General features: G+C 37.5%; 1 protein-coding gene and 1 pseudogene across 4 annotated transcripts in view; both read left to right on the top strand.

Annotated features, from left to right (window-relative positions):
* Map3k13 (mitogen-activated protein kinase kinase kinase 13) overlaps positions 1-21,007 on the top strand; it is a 160,417-nt gene that overhangs the window by 52,505 nt on the left and 86,905 nt on the right. The window contains exon 1 of one of the 4 annotated variants that reach the window (XM_020183928.2): positions 8,618-8,834. The exons of the other annotated variants lie outside the window; for them this stretch is intronic. The gene's annotated coding sequence lies outside the window, so the exon portion shown is untranslated. Of the gene's footprint in view, positions 1-8,617; positions 8,835-21,007 lie in introns of those variants that run through there. 4 annotated transcript variants of the gene reach the window in all.
* Positions 8,844-19,893, top strand: LOC141423276 (small ribosomal subunit protein uS8 pseudogene; annotated as a pseudogene).

Below are 21,007 nucleotides of genomic sequence, written 5' to 3'. Positions count from 1 at the left end.
TTCGCTTTTTGCCTAGGCTGACTTGGCCTATGATCCTCTTATTTTAGGCTCCCTGCAATTGCTGGAGTGACAGGTGCACATTACCACACCCAGCTTTTTTACATTGAGATGGGCTCTTGTAATTTTTTTTTTGTCCTAGAACCATGATCCTTCAGATATCAGCCTCCTAAGTAGCTAAAATTATGGGCACACACCACTGTGCCCAGCTGTTGTTTGATATGGGGGTCTCACTAACTTTTTGCCAGGGCTGGCCTCGAACTGAGATCCTCTTGATCTCTTAGTCTCTTAAGTAGCTGGGATTTACAGGAGTGAGCATCTGGCACCCAGCTGATATAGTATTTTCTATTCTGTTCTATTTTATCTCGTTTTGAAAATGATAGTTTTGACCCACTAAGGTAATTTCATGGTTCACTAATGGATTATAACTGCAGTTTGAAAAACATTGTCTTAAAATCCCTTTTATTATCATACAAGCCAAGATGTATTTTCTGTCATCATTTTCAATATTCCAAATATTTGTTCTCCTTAAAGTGGAAAAAGCACACAAATTCTAAACACTTAAGAACATAAGCACAATGCATTTGTTTTGCATATTAGTTCTCACACTGAACGTTATTATTTGTACTGTTTACTCCTTTCTTAAGAAAGGAGTGCCTGCGTCACATGTGAAAGGTCCCGGGTTCATTCCCCAGCCCTGCAAAACAAATAAGAAATAAGAATACCAAAATATAGGCTGGGGATGTAGTTCAGAAGTAGAGCATTTGCCAAGCACACACAGGACCCCGGGTTCAATACCCGGAACATCCAAAAAATACGTGCATATATATGGAAAAGTATTATGCAATAATTTTGAACTATGAAATCTTTTTGGCTATGTGTATATGTTCTAAACTGTTTTCTTAATTGCCTTCTTAAGGTAAAATTAACATGCAATGTAGGGTACATATTTAAAGTGTGTAATTTGACACATTTTATCATAACTTTATACCCATGAACCCATCACCACGATTACAATAATGCACATAAGCAGCACCCCCAATAGCTTCCTCGGACCCCTTTGTAGTCCCTCCTCTTATCTGACAACCACTGTATGGTTTCTGTCACAATAGTAGTCTGTAATTCCTACTATTTTATATAAATAGAATCATAGAGGATCTACTCTTTATCTGGATGCTTTCATTCAGCATAACTACATTAAGATTCATCTACATTTTAGCATGTATCAATAGTACATTCCTTTTTATTGCTGAGTAGTATTCCCATTGTATGGATACACCACAGTTTATTCATTCACTTGTTGATAGACATTTTAGTTTTTATTTAGGGACTGTCACAAATAAAACTATGAATGTTTTGTACAAGTCTTCATGTGGTTAAATATCTAGGAGTGGAATCGCCATATTATATTGCAGATATATGTTTAATACATTAGGAAATTCTGGGCTGGGCATGGTGGCTTACATCTGTAATCCTAGCAACTTGGGAGGTAGAGATCAGGAGGTTTGTGGTTTGAGGCCAAAAAAGTTTGTGAGACCCCCATCTCAACCAGTAGCTGGGTACAGTGGTGTCTGCCTGTCATCCCAGCTACGGGGAAAACATAAATAGGATTGTGGTCCAAACCAGCCAAATCATAAACACAAGCCCCTATATGACAAATAACTAAAATAAAAACAGATGCGAACATGGCTCGAGTGGTAGAGCTGGTCTGCTTAGCAAACACAAGGTCCTGAGTTCAACTCCCAGTAATGCCAATAAAGAAAGAAGAATTTCTGGCCATGCTTTGACAACTTTTGTGAATGAGAAAAAAGGACAGCTACTCTCCTGAAAAGATGCATCTTCCTGTGGCCTACCTTTAGTGCACAGCTTGCTCTTTCATACTGTGCATCTGGACCATCTCCTGTTTAGGAGATAATGACCTTTGTCCTATAAATCTATGAGATTATTAGGTTTTAAAATCCAAGGCTGAGATAAGCCCCTTATGATTCAACACTGAGAAATATTACCTCTTGCCCAGCCATGGAGTCAATAATTATTATTATTAAACAATAGTAAGTGTCTAATATATCAGTGTATGGTAAAGTCCAATAAAAGTAGCATTTCCACACAGTAATAGCTTTGCTTCTTCAAAACGGATATATCAAGTATCTGGTTATATCAATGCTAAATATTTCCATGCCTTTTGTTGGTTTTTTTTTTTTTTGCTTGAGTTCCGAACAAATGCATAGTTGTCATGGGTAGTCCTGAATGGTTCTCTTTATGAAATGGTTTGTAGCAGACTGGTTTTTCTATTGCCTATTAACTGTTCTTACCACTATCACAGGTAGTGCTTATTCATGCATTATACTTTCATGAAAATGGGCTTCCTCTTTTTAAAATGGATGATTATACATATTTCATCATAGCTGAGTGTTTGGCTACTTCTAGTGTGAGATTCTCATTTCACTTTTCTTTTTTCTTACCAACAGACTAGTATAATAAAAGAATAGGTTCTGGAGCCTCGCCTTTTTTTTTTCCAACTGGTTTGTAACTTCACATTAATTTAGTTTTTCTGTGCCTCATATTTCTCATCTTAAAACAGGATTAAAAAATCTACCTTACATCGTTGCATGAATTAGATAAAATATTTATGTGGGGCTCTTAGCACAATGCTTGGCATATATGGTGAAAATTGATAATGTATACTATATTATTGTACTCAACAATAATGCTTATTGTCCTTAATGGAAGAGAGTAGTGGTCAGAGTGATTTAAATTAGTAAATGATAATATAGTCTTTTGCTTGAGACAAAAAGTTCTTTGGCAGATTCTTTGCTATTCTATTTGCATTTTGCTTGGGCTAAAATTCATCCAGCATATATAGTCTAATCTCAGAAGGAGGAAGCTCTTGTAGTAGATACTCAGAGTCGAGTTTAAAATGAACGTCAGGAAAAAGGATAGATCACAGGAAGAAAATAGATTTCTGTAACCTTGGAAAAGACAAACTTGGTAAATAATTTAAGAAATTCAAAGTTATAATTTGTCAGCCTCAGAATAAGAATAACCACTGAGAGAATGCCTGCAACTTAGAGACTAGAATAAATTGAGTTGTGGCTCTGATTATGACGTTATTGACTAAAGTAGCTGACATTGGTTAGCATATGGAGGTTATACTACACATGTAATTATCAGCACTTTGCAGTGAGGCACAGAACAGTTAAGTAGTCATTATTTGGGTTTCACAGTTAATGTATTTTAAAGCCTGGATTCATTAAAATGAACAGTAAAAAATATTTCTGTGAAAGTCACCGACTTCAAAAGTCAAAGGTTAAATAATATCCTGACATAGTGGTACACACCTATACTTGCAGTACTCGGGAGGATAAGGCAGGAGGATCGCCTGAACCAGGAGTTCAAGGGCAGCCTGGACAACATAGCAAGACCCTGTCTCAAAAAAAAAAATCACACAGACATTTGAGGGTGACAAAGACAATAATAAAAGGTAAACACTAAGTGAGAATTAGGAAACAGAATTTTAAAGTCAACCAAAGTATTGAAATATGAGTGTCAGGAAAGGAGCTCTTATAGTATAGGGAATCTGATTTAAATTTAGTTTTGTTGAGTATGATGGAAGACAATCAACTGATGGCATTGTATTAATAAAGACCCTTGACTACAAGTGACAGAAATCTATATAAAACTGGTTTAAGTTTAAAAAAAAAAGGAAAGTGGGGGAGTATTGATTGTCTTACTTAATTGAGAGGTCCAGCAAAGGAAGTGCCTTCAGACATGCCTGAAGTTAGATGCTCAGTCAGGAATCAGTTTTCTTTCCTTTGCCATTGGTCTGCTTTCCTTTGCCCTCTGTATGGACAAAGATGACAGCTCTCTTCTTACATTGCCCTTACAGATAGTATACTGATTAAAAACCATGTACTTTTACTTCCCAATAGTTGTAGCAAACATCCTGGAGGTGAGTCTGATGATCCTTATTGGCTGACTTGCATCATGCATCTTAACCTTTCACCAAGGAGAATTGTTGTGACCAAGGACAACTTTGTTTTTTGTTTTTGGTGGGACTGGGGTTTGAACTCAGGGCTTCACGCTTGCCTCTACTGCTTGAGCCATACCTTCAGTCCTTGACCATGGAGATGCACTGGCTGCCTTGTGCTCACTCTTAGGGTCCTAGCATTAGCTGGGGTCGACTCTGTCCAAACAACATAGACTGAAATGGAGAGGAGAGACAGTTCCCACTAATGCAAAAGAGGTAGAGGCAACCTTAAAATCAAAAAGGCACACGTTCATTACTGTCATCTTTTGGTCTTCAGTTATGTTGCCTGTGCTGTGAGGCTAAAGGGGAAATGCCAGCTGGTATCTAGAAAGAAGAGAAATTAAAACATGATCAGAAGTTAGATGGTTAAGAGGATTTTTGTTTGTTTATTTCATTGATTGGTTGCTTGGTTTTATGAGACAGGATCTCATTATGTAGCCCAGGCTGGCCTTTGCTTCCTCAGATCTGGGATTACAGCCATACACCACCATATCCAGTGACTGAGAGGTTTTTTTTAAACATGATCTTTCATAGAATAGGGTTTTTTTTTTTTCTCTCTCTCTCCCCCCCACTACCCCACTGGATACAGAACCCAGGGACTCACATATGCTAAATATGGGCTATCCCACCACCCCAGAAAATATCACAAGACCTGTGTGGATGAGTGACATATAGTTTCATCTTGCTGTTTCAATGTGTAAAGTGCCTTTGTAAACTCAAGATATTATTTTTAATCTAAAAGGTTTGGTGTGTGGCACCTTGCCATAATTTGTATGTTATGTAATGGCATATTTGAGGATGTTAAATATTTTATTAATTGAGAAGTCCATTTGCTTTTGATTTGCTTCTGTGTGTTTGTATTATCGATCAAAGAAAAGTTCTTAAATCCCTCATTTGTAGTCATCCTTTTGACAGATAATACATTAAAACTTCATTAAGCTAAGATTTATTCTTAGCATATAAAATCACAAGCAGTTGCTTTTTTTCTCAACTGACTAGATGTTTTATTATCCTTCGAAAAAAATATTGAAAAGTTCAAATCCAGTTAATTAGTGATATTCTTCTAAGTTTGCCATAATTGTGTGTACCTTTAGGGTTTTCTTTTACCATAAAGATGATTGTAGAATTTACCAACATGAGACTTTTATGTTTTTAAAGTTAATATAGATATATGTATGTATTTGGTGCAAATTTGTACTCATTGCCTACCTTTTCAAAAATAATTTGAATTGCTTATCATGTACATACATATGTATTTCTATGTATACATATGTGTATATATTATATGATAGAGAGGGTAAAGGAAAATCAAACTCAAACAAAGGAATAAAAAGTAAAAATGTTAATCACAAAAGCATATATATGAAACATAAATTGGATTTGAGCATCCCAGCAGCAAGGAGGAAAAAAGGGGAATTCAGCTAATTATAGTGTTGCCATCTAAAATATGGACAGAAAACATCTCCCCTGGTATTAAATTGTAGTAGAAATTCCTCATATGAACTGCTTACATGGGAGATACTATGCAAGATAATGGGCAACACAGAGGCAACATGGCTCTTCCTTACAATAATTCTTCATAAAAGCAAGTCCATAAGACTCAACAATAATGACTCTGCCAAGGGGTACTAGACTAATGATATGTAGATAGCATGTAGCTTTCTGATGATCTCCCTTAGTGCAAGGATAGATTTTAGTGATACTTATAAGAATGATTTTCTTTAGATATTTATTAAAATTTATTTTCTCAGGCAGAGTATGATGGCTCATGCCTGTAATCTCAGCTACTTGGGAGGTAGAGGTCAGGAGGATCACAGTTTGAGGCTAGCCCAGGCAAAGTTAGTGAGATTCCCATCTCAACCAATAAGCAATGGTGGTGCATGTCTGTGAGCCCAGCTACTTGGGAGGCCATAGGTAGGAGAATCCTAGTCCAAGGCCAAGACCCTATCTGAAAAATAACTAAGGCAAAAAAGGACTGGGGGCATGGCTCAAGTGGTAGAGCAACTACCTAGCAATCACAAAGCCCTGAGTTCAAACCCCAGCACTGCCAAAAACATTACTTATGATAATGGGATTTAGCTTGATAGTTCTACAGGTACACTGTCCTGTATGTTAGCCATCAGCCATATGTGACTATTTCTTTAATTTAAATTAAGATTAAATTAAATAAAAATTCAGTTCCTCAAGTACACCAGGCACTTGCCAAATGCTCAGAAGTTACATGTGGCTAAGGTATTAGTGCAAGTTATAGTGCATGTCTATCAGCACAGCAAGTTCTCTTGGGCATGCTGCTCTCTGTGTACATTTTCCATGCCCCTCTCTCCCTTCAACAACAAACAACAATGGCTTCCTCCCAAAATGATTTTTGTGGCTTTCATGGTCTGGGGAGATGACATTTTCCCAATAATTTCCCATGATATTTGGCCCAGAGAACCCTTTGTTGGCCTACTTTATACTTCTGTGGTACAAGGAAGCATGCTATCACAGAACAAGTCCATCTTACTAACTTGGCAAGTCTATAGAGTCAGCTAGTTTTCATTTGCCAGATCATATATTGAGCCAACGATTGTAGATGGTCCTGATGAGAAGTATTTAGAGACCCAGTTTGGTTGAACTGCTGCAGAGACTACCCTTAGTGGACTTATTATTAGCAATATTGCTAAGTGAACCTTACAACAATTGCATTAGCTCCTATAACAGATTTGGGTATATTGTTAAAAAAAAAACCAGCTTTATTGAAATCTAGTTAAAATACAGAAGCTGTAGATATTTAATATCTATATTTAATATCTACAGCTCGTTGTACTTGTTGATCATCTTATCAACATTCCCTAGTAAGACTATGTGGACTATTGATTCCTTCTGTTAGTCTGTATGATTTGGGGAGAAAAAATGTTTTTTTATAAATCTGAAATTTTTGGGGGGTGGGACTGGGATTTTAACTCAGGGCTTCACACTTGCAAAGCAGGTGCTCTACTGCTTGAGTCACATCTCCAGTCCATTTTGCTCTGGCTAATTTGGAAATGGGGTCTTGTGAACTATTTGCCAAGGTTCAGCCTTCCAAGTAGCTAGGATGACAGGTATGAGCCACCAGCCCCCAGCATAAATCTGATTCTTTTAGTGTATTTTATTTGGCTTTGATTGCTGTTAAAAGAAACAGGAATGCATTCTATTGTTCATCTTCTTTCCATTTATTTGTTCTAACATAATCTTGGTACATGGACATACTGACATAGGCTGACCTAGTGCACTCAGGCCTACAGGGAAAGCATTAATACTCAATTGGCCTTGAGTGCTTGCTTCTGTCTTACATGGGTATACATCTTTGGTCTAGCTTTTCTGAAGTGATATTCCACAATAAATTCCTTTAGAGAAAACTTTTGACTATGGTTGGTGACATTATGTTGCTTGTCTAAATTTCTTTGTTGTATATAAAATAATACCACAAAGTTTTGCTTTTCCAAATGAATAAAGCAGTATACATACTTCATAGTGGTTAGGTTTGGGGTCTCTAGAGCTGCATAGATCAGGGAGTCACTTTTCTTCTCTTGGCTGTACAAATAATCTCATTGAGAGGTACAGCATATCTCTGTTCAAAATTTCCTGGTTCCTAGATACCTCATAACTGAGGCTTTATCATAACCACTGTTGTTCTAGTTTCAAAAATTTGGGACCATTTCCCAAGTTCAAAGAACTTATGGTCATTATTTGTAGTGTTGGTAAGGGATAGGGAATATGGGGCAGTAAACTAAATTAATGAGTACTTTTGTATATCTTTTAAAAATTTAAAGAATAAAGAAATATCCTGAGTTCTTTGGGTGAATTTAATACAGATATTTTTGGTTCTAATAAGACTCATTACTAACACCAGAATTTCTCAAAGATTCATCAAGAGCCCTTTTGGAACCTTCTGTTATTTGAATGAATAAAGCAGTGAGGGAATGATTTACCTTGTTTAAATATAGCAGGAAATTACTTTTCCACACTCACTTTTGACACCTCGTGAAGGTCAGCAATACATTATTATCATACAAAACAATTAAATTTATGTAATGTTATTTTAGGTGTTTATGTTTCATTAAGTCACTGGATTATTATTTTGATGCACCTTTCCCCTACTATTTTGGTATTATAAGTTGTGTTGTAGAGTGCATGCATGTCCACTGGTCACCAGTTTTAGAGGCTACTTCTCTTGATTTGTTGCTGAACAGCAAAAGCTCTAAAGAATAAAAATTATGATTTTCTTCTATATGTATTTTTGATAGCATTGACATTGATCCCACCAAAATTCTATTTTTATTCCCTCAGTCAATAGCAATGTTTTCATGACTGTAACAGCACACACCACACACACACACACACACACACACACACACACTCTCTCTCTCTCTCTCTCTCTCTCTCTCTCTCTCTCTCTCTCTCCAGCTGCCAGTCTGTCTTAAGGCAGTGGCAGACGCCTGATTGGCAGGCTCTGTTTATTCTGTGACCAGATTCCTTCTAAAAGAAGGCAGGCCATGACTGCCTGAAGCCTATTGGCTGGACATACTCTGGACCCTCCCTTTTTTTTTTTTTTTTTCATGGCATACACCACAGCGAAGTCTGTGCGGAATCCTAAACCAGCCCAATTTACATCCATTCATGAATCTGTGACGTCAGCAAGGCTTTGGGCTCCTTTGAGGTGTGCTGGAGGATTGTGTGGGTGGAATCCCCCTCCCCCTTATTTTTCAAATTCTGCAAGGCTCTTTAAATTAACCTTCCATCTTTTTAAAGCAAGAAAATGGAACAGCATGTGTAGGAATTCTTCATTGTTGTGAGTATTATACTCTGTTTTTCTCTTTCATCAGCATTTATCTCACAAGGACAGACAAAAAATGTATTTGTGATTTGAGGTGATTAGAAAACTGATATTACTGAAGGAGACATGGTGAGAGAGACAGGAGGAGAGAAACCTGAAACCCCAAACCCCGTTACAGCTAGGAGCCTCTGAAACTGACAGCTGGTTTTCCTTTGCCTGTCTGCCTGCTAGACGTGGACATTTTTCATTTACGATTCTGCACGTTACTGGATGCTGGCTTGGCTTTCTCAAAGGGAAACTCATTTCTCTTTGAGATGATATGGATGGTGTTAGAGGAAAAGCAGAGAACAACACCAGGAAGGTGCTGGGGAGAGCGGGGCCAGCAAGACAGGGCAGGTTCTAGCTTGTCCAGCACTGTCTTCCCTGCTGCGTCCTTTCTATCACTTCTCACCCTTCACCTCGCCTTTGTTTCATTATTGTATATAACAGTCAATATCTTGCGATTGCAGTTTGGGGAAGATGAATACTTCTCATTCAACCGTTTCTCAAAAGCTTTCTGTTGGGAGCTCTAGGAGTGTATCTATACTATACTTATTTGAAGCTCTTTTTTGTCACTCTGTACACTTTATTTATATTGTCAGAGACCAAAAAGCCTGCACCAGAGGCAAAAAGGGAATTATCCTTTAATTATAATTTTTAAAAATTCCCCCTAATAAAGTGATTTCTTACTGTGTTCCAAAATTATATTGTGTAGAAGTGGATGTATTTTTCTAAGATGAATTTCCAACCGAAAATAGCTTATTCTACTGTATTTGGGAAATATGGAAAAGTTCTGATATGTTCCATGAATGAAGTTGGTTTGCTAGTTTGCTTGTAGTTTTAACAAAACATATTTCTGATGGAATTTGTTTTCCAAAGATCTGGTTTATTCTGGTGAAAGTTGTGATATTAGAGAGATGTGATATTGTGCCAAAGACTGCCCTGGGGCACTTCCTCAACCCAAATAATCCAATCGCACTTTCCAGCCACCTTGCTCTGAGCAATCCATGTACTAGTCTGCAACATGCACTTGGGTTTCCTTCCTGTGGGACAGAAAGCAAAATGCCTACTAGTATTATTACCCAGTCTTGTTGTGTTTGCCTTGTGTAATCAATACTTAGTTTTGAGATTCTTCTATAATCTTTTCTCTTGAAGCAAAGATTCTAAATTATGGTATTAATGATATCTTTTGAATTATTTTTAATGAATCTTCCAGATGTAATCTCATTGAATTTCAAAATTATCATGCCTAAAGGTATAATATTTTCTTTTGTTTCTCAAATTGACATTGTACTTCCTCGTTTTGTTTTTCTGAGGGCATTTGAACTCAATAGAGTTACAGAAGGGAAAACTCTGCCTAATTCTAAATTAGATATTTGTCCTACTCAGAGAATTGTAGTTTCATATTTTTGTTGGTTTTAGTTGCTGAGTTGAACAAGTGAAATAGTTTAGACACAGTCTCCTATAATTGTAAACATCTTGATTTGTTTCAGCATTTTCCTTTTTTGTGTACCTTCATAGACTTTGTTGAAAGGAATTTTAAAGTTATATTAAATTATTGAAGTCTACCAGGTCAAATTCTTGTTATTTTTTAAAATTATGTTTATATAATTGAACTCATTTTAAGAAATGTTCATCAAACATTGTCTTTTATGCACATTTTGCCAAAAAAGAGCTTAATTTCCATGAAAGAAATACAGTCTGTGCTTGGACTTAGCTAAAGTAAAACTGTCCCTTTAAGGTGCAGTGTGGATGTAAAATCCCCCATTCTCCCTATTCCTAATGGCTGTGTTCCAGATTATATTTATTTTCATGTATAGTGTACTTGTAGAAAAAAACAATAACTCTTAATTGTTTAATATCAAACAATAAAATCCTGTGTATCAGTGACTGTCAATAGATGGCTTTCTGTTTAAAAGTTGAAGCTACTCCAAAAGTAAGAATTAATTTATTTAGTAAACAAAGTCAGTCAAACCAGAGCCATGTCCTAGGGAACTGTTAAAAAAGAAAATAAAAAAGGGTTCCTGAGGGCCAGAGGCCACATCTAGCCTCATCTTCTGGTATATGATCCAGCAACCATACATGGGATGGCAGAACCGGTCAGTTTGGTTTGCACTGTCTACCTACCCTCTTTTTGTGTGCTACAGCTGAATTAATTACTTGGGGAGCTCAAATGAATCAAGGTAGCAAAGATGACCAAATATGCCAGGTGGTATAGCCTGACTTTTGTAATTTTGATGAAAATTAAAAAGCATTCTCTAAGAACACTCTGCTACATAAAAAAAAATCATTCAAGGGATATCCTATTCTGTGTCAGTTATTAGTTTATAAACATAGAGAGGAAACAAAGAGAAGATGCAATTTATCTTCAAGGAATTCAGACGTTATCAGAAATAGACTTTTAACATTAGAATTACCTGTGGAGCTCTTCCTCCCTCTCTCCCTTTTTCCCATCCCTCCTCTTTTCTTATTTACTAATTAGTGGTTTTTAGTGTGTTCACAGAGTTGTCAACCATCACCAGCATCGACTGTAGAACATTTTCATCATTACAAAAAGAAGCCACAAACACATTAGCAGTCACTCTTCGTTTCTCCTCACCCTGCCTCCAGCCCTAGGCAACACTAATCATCTCTACATAGAGACTTGCTTATTGTGGACATTTCATGTAAATGAAATCATAATATATTAGCATCTTTATAATGCTTTCAAAGTTCATCCATGATACAGCATATGTCAGTACCTCACTTGTTTATATTACCAAATAATATTTCAGTGTACATAGATAAACCACATTTTACTTACCCATTCATCTGTTGATGGACATTTGGGTTGGCTTTACTTGTTAGCTGTTGGGACTAAAGGTGCTATGTCCATTTATGTACAAGGTTTTGTGCAAACATATTTTTATTTCTCTTGAGAGTAGAAATGCTGGATCATATGATAACTAGATGTTGAACATTTTGAGGAGATGCTGAACTGTTTTCCAAAGTGACTGCAGCACATTACAATCCCAGCAATGAATGAGGGCTCCCATTTCTCTACATTTTTATGAGCACCTGTTATTACCTTTTTTTCTATTGAAGTGGTATCTCGTTGTGGTTTTGGTTTCTTTAATAACTAATGATGTTGACCATCTTTTCATGAGCTTTTTGGCCATTTACATATCTTCTTTAGAGAAATGTCTATTTACACCTTTTGCCTATGTTAAAAACTACATTTTTATTATTGAGTCTTTAGAGTTCTTTGTATATTCCGGATACAAGCTCTTTATCACATATATGATTTGCAGATATTTTCTCACATTCTGTGAGTTGTCGTTTTACTTTCTTGATGATACTGTTTGCAGTACAAAAACTAAGTATTGATGGAGGTCTGTTTATTTATTGCCATTTGTGCTTTTGGTATTAATATCTAAGGAAGCTTTACCTAAGTCAAAGACATTAAGATTCAATCCTATGTTTTCTTCTAAGCTTCTTATATTTTTAGCTGTAAGTTTAGTGGGTCTATAAATCATTTTGAGAACTTTCTTTTTTTTTTTTGGTATGGGATAAGAAAGGAGTTCAACTTCATTCTTTTGAATGTTGATATCCATTTGTCCCAGCAATGTTTGTTTAAAAGACTATTCTTCCTCCTGATGAATTGTCTTAGCATCCTACCAGGAAACTTTAAAAAGGAAAATGTTGATGTCATGGAAGCATGACATCATAGTCTATTGGTCTGTGCTGGGACCCAGTCATCTGTGTTTTGTTAAAGCTCTCTGATGGCTCTAATGTATAGCTGGGGTTGAAAACTATTGGCATGAATAGAGGGTTAGTCTTAGAACTACTCTAGTCTCCTAATTATAAGCAGTGTTATGGCTGGGCTTGGTAGCACAGTTCTGTAATCCCAATACTCAGCAGGCTGAGGCAGAAGGATTCCAGGCCAGTCTGGGCTACATACTACAAACAATTGTACTGCGAATAATCTATGGGCTACATAGTGAGACCCTGTCTCAAAAAGAAAAAAATCTCATTAACTATAAACCAAGGGTTCAACTCACCCTGTTCAGAGTGGCAAGTATGCATCATCACACCCAGATCAATGAGGCTATATTATGCAATCATTTACCTGTTCTTTCTTCAGCTAGATGGTTATGTATATTAAAACAGATAAAAATTAACATGTTTTGTTTACTTGCTATAAGGCACAATGATGCAATGGAAAAGGAGTTGGACTAAGACTGGAAGGACCTATGTAGCAATCTCAGCTGATTCTTGGCAAGGTAGTTACCCTCTTGGTTGTTTTATTTTCCTTCAGTTTTATGGTTTTTGGTTTTGGTACTGGGGCTTGAACTCAGGGCCACTCCACCAGCCCTTTTTTCTGATTTTTTTTTTCAAGATAGGGTCTTGCAAACTGTTTTTCTGGGTTGACTTTGAACCTCGATCCTCCTGATCTCTGCCTTCTGGGTAGTTAGAATTACAGGCGTGAGCCTTTGGCTCCTGGCTTTCCCTCAGTTTTGATTTTAACATAGGGATGAAGAAATTATTCCTAATCATTCCGAATGTTTTTCTACCTCCGACAATGTGAAATTCTGATTGTTAATTACTAGCATCAATTAGGCAAGCAACAATTTCTAAGGCAATCTTGTTAAAATGTACTTTTATTACAATTCTTTCACAGTACCTTAACAGAAGTTTAGCTTCCATGGGATGCTGCTACAGCTGAGGAGGAGGAGATAATGTCTGAAGTGTTTCAGATGGAGATAACTAGGCAAAATCAAAGGGTAAATTATTTTCATATGTGCCCAGGGACTTCCTTACAAGCAGGAAATAGAGTCCTAGGGGATGTGGCAACATACAATTCAATAACTTCGGTTTGGTTCTGTGTCATAGATTTTTTTCCTCAATAGCCTTTCTTTTTCTTTTTCTTTTTTTGAGACAGAGTCACTTTATGTAGCCTAGGATGGCCTTAGGCTTACAGTCCTCCTGCCTTGGCCTCACACGTTCTGGGAAACAGGTGTGTGGCTGTGGCCTTTGTTAGTGCTCTCAAGAGGAATTCATCCTGTCAGCTCTTTCTGTCAATCTCACTCCCTCCTCTTGTCCTTCAGCTCAGGCCGAAGCTTGATAAAAGATGAAGGCTGTCCTAAATAAGAAAATCAAGATCCTTTAAATCCATAAATGGCACAATCAGTCTTTGTTACAATGTTATATTTTAACAAATATTTTTATATTTGTTATATTATTGTTAAAATAAGATGATATTTTGTGTAATAGTTGCTGGCTTTTGAAAATTATTCTTTTCCTAATTTCCCACTTAACAAGTTGGCTGATGGATTAGTGTTTTGAATTTGTAGATTTTGTCAAAGAAAAAAATGTTTAAATTGTATCTTAAAGATAAGTAATATTTAAAAATTACAAAACAGAAAGCCCCTTTTCATTTTAATGTTCATTTCCTCAGGTTGGAATTTTTCTTATATCCTTTTTCACTTGTGTAGTTTTCAAGCAGAGGAGTCTGATGTGTATTCTTAACAGCTATAATAGTTTTATATAGTGGTTCCATTTAGTAACAGTGCTTATCTTTGTAATAGCGTGGTAAAAACATCTTGCAAAAAGCAAGCATGTATTGCAGGGCAACCCTAAGAGAACGTTCAATAACTGTTCAATTTTAATTGTTTAAAAAATTTAAGGAAAAACAATGTAGGACTTTCTACTGACAGATGGCGATTGTCTCCCATGTGCTAATTTGCATTGTGATTTCCTGGGCTGGGGGTAATAGAATAACTGAGCCATTCTAAGAGAGATTTTAGTGAAATTATGGATTCAAAAAAGGTCAGAGAAGTGAAAGAATGAGTCGGTTGAGGGCAAAACACAAGGAAATAGCCAAAGATGAAGGACTAAAAGAATTGTGATAGGGAAAAAGAGGACAGCGTTCAGGGAGACAGTGCTGGGTGGACCAGGCTGAAGGGAGCAGATCTGGAACCCAGGCTGGAAAAGACAAGGGTCCTAAAGGCTGTGACAGTTGCTATTACTACAGAGGGCTCAATTTGCAAACTAGCCCACTGAGGCTTCTTATTACCCTGAGGCAATGAGCCTGCATTTTTAGTGGCTGGCCAGCCTGCCTTTAATGGGACACATTAGGCTATCTGCAGGCGAGGATAACCATGGGTAATTGAGTCTAGTGAGATAGGCTCACCAAAACACAAAGCCAGGATTTCCTTTTCCAGAGAAAATAATCTCTTGGTTAAAGTGAGATTAAGCACTTTACTAATTACTCACCAATTATTTCCTCGCACATAACAAATTTAGATACATATGCACATTAAGAAGAAACAGAGGCGGCATACCTTTGGCTATTTCCTGTGAGTACTTCTAGACCTAAATTACAGACTCTCTTTAATCTTTGCTAAGCAGAGAAACTCCTGGGAAATACCCACCTGATCGTGCAGCTGTTAGGACTCAAGAGCCAATTTCAAAACAAATTTTATTACTTTGCCAGGTTCTGTCTTCCCCTCCTCCTCCTTTTTCTGGCTATTTTTTTTTTTTTCAGAATCCCTTCCATCTGTTTGTCTGTAAAAAGAATAACTGAACATTTGCTTTGTACTGCTTGTGTTAATGTTTGAAGCTTTGCCCTAATCTAGTCTTTTAAGTATTCTCAGAAACCTCGAGACCAGATTAGGTTTCTTGGAAAAAGAAAAACAATCATGTAGTTTTTATATTTTCTGTAATGATTTCTTTTCTCCAATCAGTAATTTTGCCATGACACATTGAAAGCACTACTCACTTCCCGTCACCTGCTTTTCTTTAAGCAAAGGTTATTTACATTGAGCTGGGTACATGGCATGTACCTTTAGTCCCGGCTACTCTAGGAGGCAGGGGATAATTTAAGCCCATGATTTGGAGGCCAGCCCTGGGAAATAGAATGAGAACACCCATCTGAAAAAAGACAGGAAGGAAAGAAGGAAGGGAGAGAAAGAGTTAGAGAGAGGGAGAAAGGGAGAGAGAGAGGGAGGGAGAGAGAAAGAAGGAAGGAAAGAAAGAAAGACTATATTGATAAGGATTTCTTTTAACTGAATCTTATACCTTTTATATTGGCTTTTGATAGACTCCAGCTGCTTTTTGCCCAAGATAGTTTTATAAATAGCTTTTGTATTCTTCCTGCTATTTAAAAGACCATGGGATGTTTTTAAAAACAAAGACTATGGCTCATGCCTATAATCCTAGCTACTCAGGAGCCAGAGATCTGGAGGATCACAGTTCTAGGCCACCCGAGGCAAAAAAGTTAGCGAGACCCCATCTCAACCAATAAAAGTTGGGTGTAGTGATACACACTTGTCATCCAAGCTTCTCAGGAAGCATAAATAGAACGATGCCCAGGCATACGAGCAAGACCCTAAAGCAAAGAGGGCTAGGGGGTATGGCTCAAGCAGTAGAGTGCCTGCCTTGCAAGCACAGGGTCCTGAGTTCAAACTCTAGTACCACTAAAAACAAAGGAAAAATAGCCACCAAGGTTCAAAAAGTCTTCAACCAACTCTTTCTCAACCTTTCTCTGCCACCGTGATGGTGTGTGTGAATGTCTTGGCTGATGCTCTCAAGAGTATCAACAATGCTGATGAAAAGTGCTTGTTAGGCCTCGCTGCAGTCATCATCTGGTTTCTACTTCCAGTGATGAGGCATCGTTATTGGCAAATTCAAAGTTGTGATGATCACAGAGCTGGGAAAACTGTGTGGCCCCTACAGACAGGTTAAACAAGAATGGTGTGGTCAGTCCCAGATTAATGTACTAAAAGATCCAGAAAAATGGCAGAATAAACTGCTCCCATCTCATCAGTTTGGCTTCATACTGACCACCTCAGCCAGCATCATGGACCACTACAAGGCAAGATGAAAACATATAGGGAGGAAAACCTAGGGATTCTTTTTCTAGGAAAGTAATACATACAATAAAATGTCTCAATGCTGGGGAAAGAGGAGCCTTGGGCTAGATCTGGAAAGTAAAGAGGGATGATAGAAAAATCTCATTAATGCAGAGCAAAAGGGGTCGTAAAGGAAAAAAGAAGACACTCCATGCGAGTCCTATACAGGAGACTCTACTGCTTTAAAGCTTTGCCAAAGTTATGTGCAAAATGAAATGGTAATTGTAACTTATCTAAAATGCATATGGCTTGTACCCAGAAATTCCTTAAACTGAGGAATGCATTTGAGTTGGCTTTGTGTTGGACTTGAAGTTTCAGTGTGAGGAGACTTTTCTATAGTCTCGAAGCTTCCATCTTCTAAGAAGATGTCTATTCCTGAATCGTGGTACTCAAGGAGCCTGGTTTTGAGGACATATCCTTTCATTGTATTGTTTTTCATCACAGAAAAACGGATAGAGGGAAGGAAGGAGAGAGAGAGAGAGAGAGACTTTTCCAAGTAAATTCCTCAGATTCTATTTTTGTTATATAATTCATAAACTATTGTTTATGAAAGAGCTACTCAATAAGAATCTCTCCAGTTACTTTAGTGATAGATTATTTTACAGAGTGTGCCTAAATAATAATGGCAAAATATATTTTTTCCTATTTCTGTTTCTCTGTTGACTCCTGCATAATTGACCTACTCCTGCCAACTCTGACTAGGTCTAATCAACATGGTTGACTTGACCCACATTCACAAATCCTAGCCCTATACAATGAGAAGGATTTCTCTTTTCTTTTTTCTTTTCTTTTCCTTTCCCTATTCCCGTTCCTTTCCTTTTTTGCATTACTGGGGTTTGAAATTTAAGGCTTTGTGCTTGCTAGACAGGCACTCTACCCCTTGAGTCACACCTCCAGCTCTGGTTATTTTGGAGCTGAGAGTCTCACTTTTCACCCAGGCTGGCCTCAACCTTGATCCTTCTATTTTACACTTCCTGGGGTCACTGGGATGACAGGTGTATACCACCATGCCCATCTTTTTTCCATTGAGATGGGGTCTCATTGGCCTAGAACTTCAGTCCTCCTGATCTCAGCCTCCTGCTCAGCTTGGAATGACAGGTACATGCCACTGTGGCCAGCTGTTGGCTGAGCTGGGGTCTTGAGAATTATTTGCCCTGGTTGGCCTTGAATCATTATCCTCTGATCCTCCTGATCTCAGCCTCCCAAATAGCTAGGATTGCAGGCTGAGCCACCAGCACCTGACCAGAAGAATTTCTTTTGATGAGCTATAGATTGGTTATTTTTTCTCCTTTCTTTCACCAAGAAAGATACATTAGCAGTTTAAAAACATGAACCAGCCAGAGCAGTGCTGCTCAAAGTATGGCGCCCAAACCAGGAGCATCAGCATTACCTGAGAACTTGTTAGAAATGGAGGTTCTCAGGCTTGCCTCAGATTCCTTAATCAGAAATGCTGGTGGTGGGGTCTGGCCATCGCATTTTAGCAAGCTGGCTAATTGAGGCTGATGCATGCCACTGCACTTGGAGAAAGCTTGATTTATAGCAGAGCTTCTGAGACTTTAATGTGTGTAGGAATTGCCTGAAAATTTTGTTAAATCCCAGATCCTGGTCACCTGGTTTGGGGTGATTTTGTTAGCTGTTCTAATTAGCTCCCCCATAGTACTAATGTGGATGCTGCCTAGCCAGAGGAGCACATTTTGTGAGGAGGAAGGTGCTAATGTTTGGGTGTAGAATATTCCCAAAGGCCATGTGTTAAAAGCTTGGTCCACAGCTTGACACTATTAGAGGGTGGTGGAACCTTTAAGATGCTGGGCCTAGTGGAGGTTTTAGGTCATTTGGGAGTGTGTCCTTAAAGGGGACTATGGGATGCAGTCTCTTTTTCTTTCTATCTTTGCTTCCTGACCACCATGAGATGAGTTGCCTGTGCCACCATGCTCTCCAGCCATGATGCTTGCCTCACCACAAGCCAAAAAGCAACCAGTCAATTGTTCATGGACTGAAACCTCCAAAACTGTGAGCCAGAATAAACCTTTTCTGGAGATGTGGCTCAAGTGGTAGAACGTCTGCTTTGCAAGTATGAAGCCCTGAGGTCAAACCCCAGTCCCACTAAAAACTAAAAAGCCCAGAAAAACTTCTTTCTTTTTAATAAGTTTATTATCTCAAGTACTTGCTATAATAACAGAAAGCTGATTAACACACGAGGATTTTGAAGAACTGTCATAAGCTACTTTTAGAACTAGTGCAATAAGTAGGCTCTATTAAATTTTTAACTATCCCAGTAGTTCCTATGGAGATATTCCTAAAAGAAGAAGAAATTTTATGCATGTGGATATTAATCATAACATTATTTTAATAGACAAAAAAGAAATAGCTTTATTGCCTAGTAATGGAGAAAATACAGTTAATCCTTCTTCTCCCCCAAATAACCTCATGATTCCTTTCACACGTCTGTGCTGACTAATCTCTCCCCTGTGCATCCTGGATGGCACTTTTCCCTTGTACTTTTGTACTTCAAAAATTTGTGTCCATCTCCCTTAGAGAGTTTCTTACACTGTATAGCAATTAGTTATTATATATTTCTCCTCTAGTGGACTCCTCCAGAGCAGGAGTCTACTGTTTTATTCATCTTTGCATTATTCTTATTGCATTACACAGGTAAAAAAAATTACTTCGTAGCTAAACTTTATTTTAACCCCAAAGTCAATAATACTGGTGCTTTTATGATTGTTTGCAGATAAGCAGAGTAGCAAAACTTTGAGTCACCTGATATACCCCCAGTCTACATTGATCAAGGCAAGGCTCTGTCTTGTTTTGACTCTCCTATTATAGACAAATGTCTTTCTTGCAGTATACTTACTGCCCTGTTTTTTGCAGTTTTGTTCATTTTGTTGGCAGTTTTGCTATTTAAAAAGGCCCCAAGCACACTGCAGAAGTACTATCTAGTGTTCCTAAGTTCAAAAAGACTGTGATGTGTTACAAATCAATTATTTAGTCTTTTTCTGTTGTTATTACAGAATACCTGAGGCTGGGTAATTCATAAAGAAAGAACTTTCTTTTGGCTCATGGTTTGGAAAGTCCAGAAGAATATTGCTGGCATCTGTTCAGCTTCTGGTGAAGGCCATGTGTTGTTCCGTGCATTCAATGTTAACGAATCAATAATATATATCTCTATATATGTAATATACATTTATATATATATATACATATAAAATGTAAGAGTCTTCAATCAGAAACACATATATAACAAAGTTACGTATTGATCAAATGAACAAATTGTGATCAGAGACTCATAGAAATCTAACTCTATATTTCCCATAAGAGCAATGGTTCAGTATTTACTAATTCAGTGCTCAAAGAGGCTTTATAGAACAAATGGTTATGGTTTGGGTATGAAATATTCCCTACAGGCTTACATCTTGAATACTTGGTTCCCAGTTGATAATGTTATTTTGGGAAGTGGTGGAAACTTTTAGAAGTGGAAGAAGTGGTCCCTGGGCTGTGTCTTTGAAAGTTATACTCTGTTCCTGTCCTCTCTCTCTCTCTCTCTCTCTCTCTCTCCTTCCTGGCTGCAATGATGTGAGCTGCTTTCTTCCTCCACACTCTCCCCACTATGATATCCTGAACTGTCTGAAAACATGAGCCAAAACAAATCCTTCCTCCTTCTAAGTTATTTATGTCAGGCGTTCTGCCACAGAAATGAGAAAGCTAACACAATAACTATTTCAAGTAACAAGAATGAACTGTAGCTAGTTGTAGAATATATGCTGCCATTTTAAAATGATAATGAAATCTATATAATATGAAAAATATATATGACATCATGGTCAGAGAAACAGGAGACAAATTTTCAAGTATAATGTAATTACTACATTTGAAATTTTTTCAAGTAGAAAGATCAAAGAAAGTATACTAAATTTTCAAGCGCTATAAATATTTTTATCTCTTTCCCAAATTTTTGTGGTATTGTTACATTTTTTTAAAATGTTACACATTAAATTTTGTGTGTTGCTAGTTCTTTCAAAGGTACTAAGAGGCACCTCCTTTTCAACTGGCCAGCAGCAGAAGCAACACCTTCTAAATGAGGAGGAGACCTGCCTAGGAAATACCTTTTTAACATTACTTAAGAGAGTGTACCGTCTGGGTTAAACCAAACAAAAGTTGCTCTAAGTGATAGCGTGAGTGTTCAAGAGTAACCCACAATCACAAACCTCTGGCAAAGGCAAGCTAGGCACTTAATAACTACTACTGGAGCCACACTTT

Source organism: Castor canadensis, chromosome 5 (genome assembly GCF_047511655.1).
Source record: "Castor canadensis chromosome 5, mCasCan1.hap1v2, whole genome shotgun sequence".
NCBI classification, from domain to species: Eukaryota; Metazoa; Chordata; class Mammalia; order Rodentia; family Castoridae; genus Castor; species Castor canadensis.
This window is presented reverse-complemented; position numbering and strand designations above follow the sequence as displayed.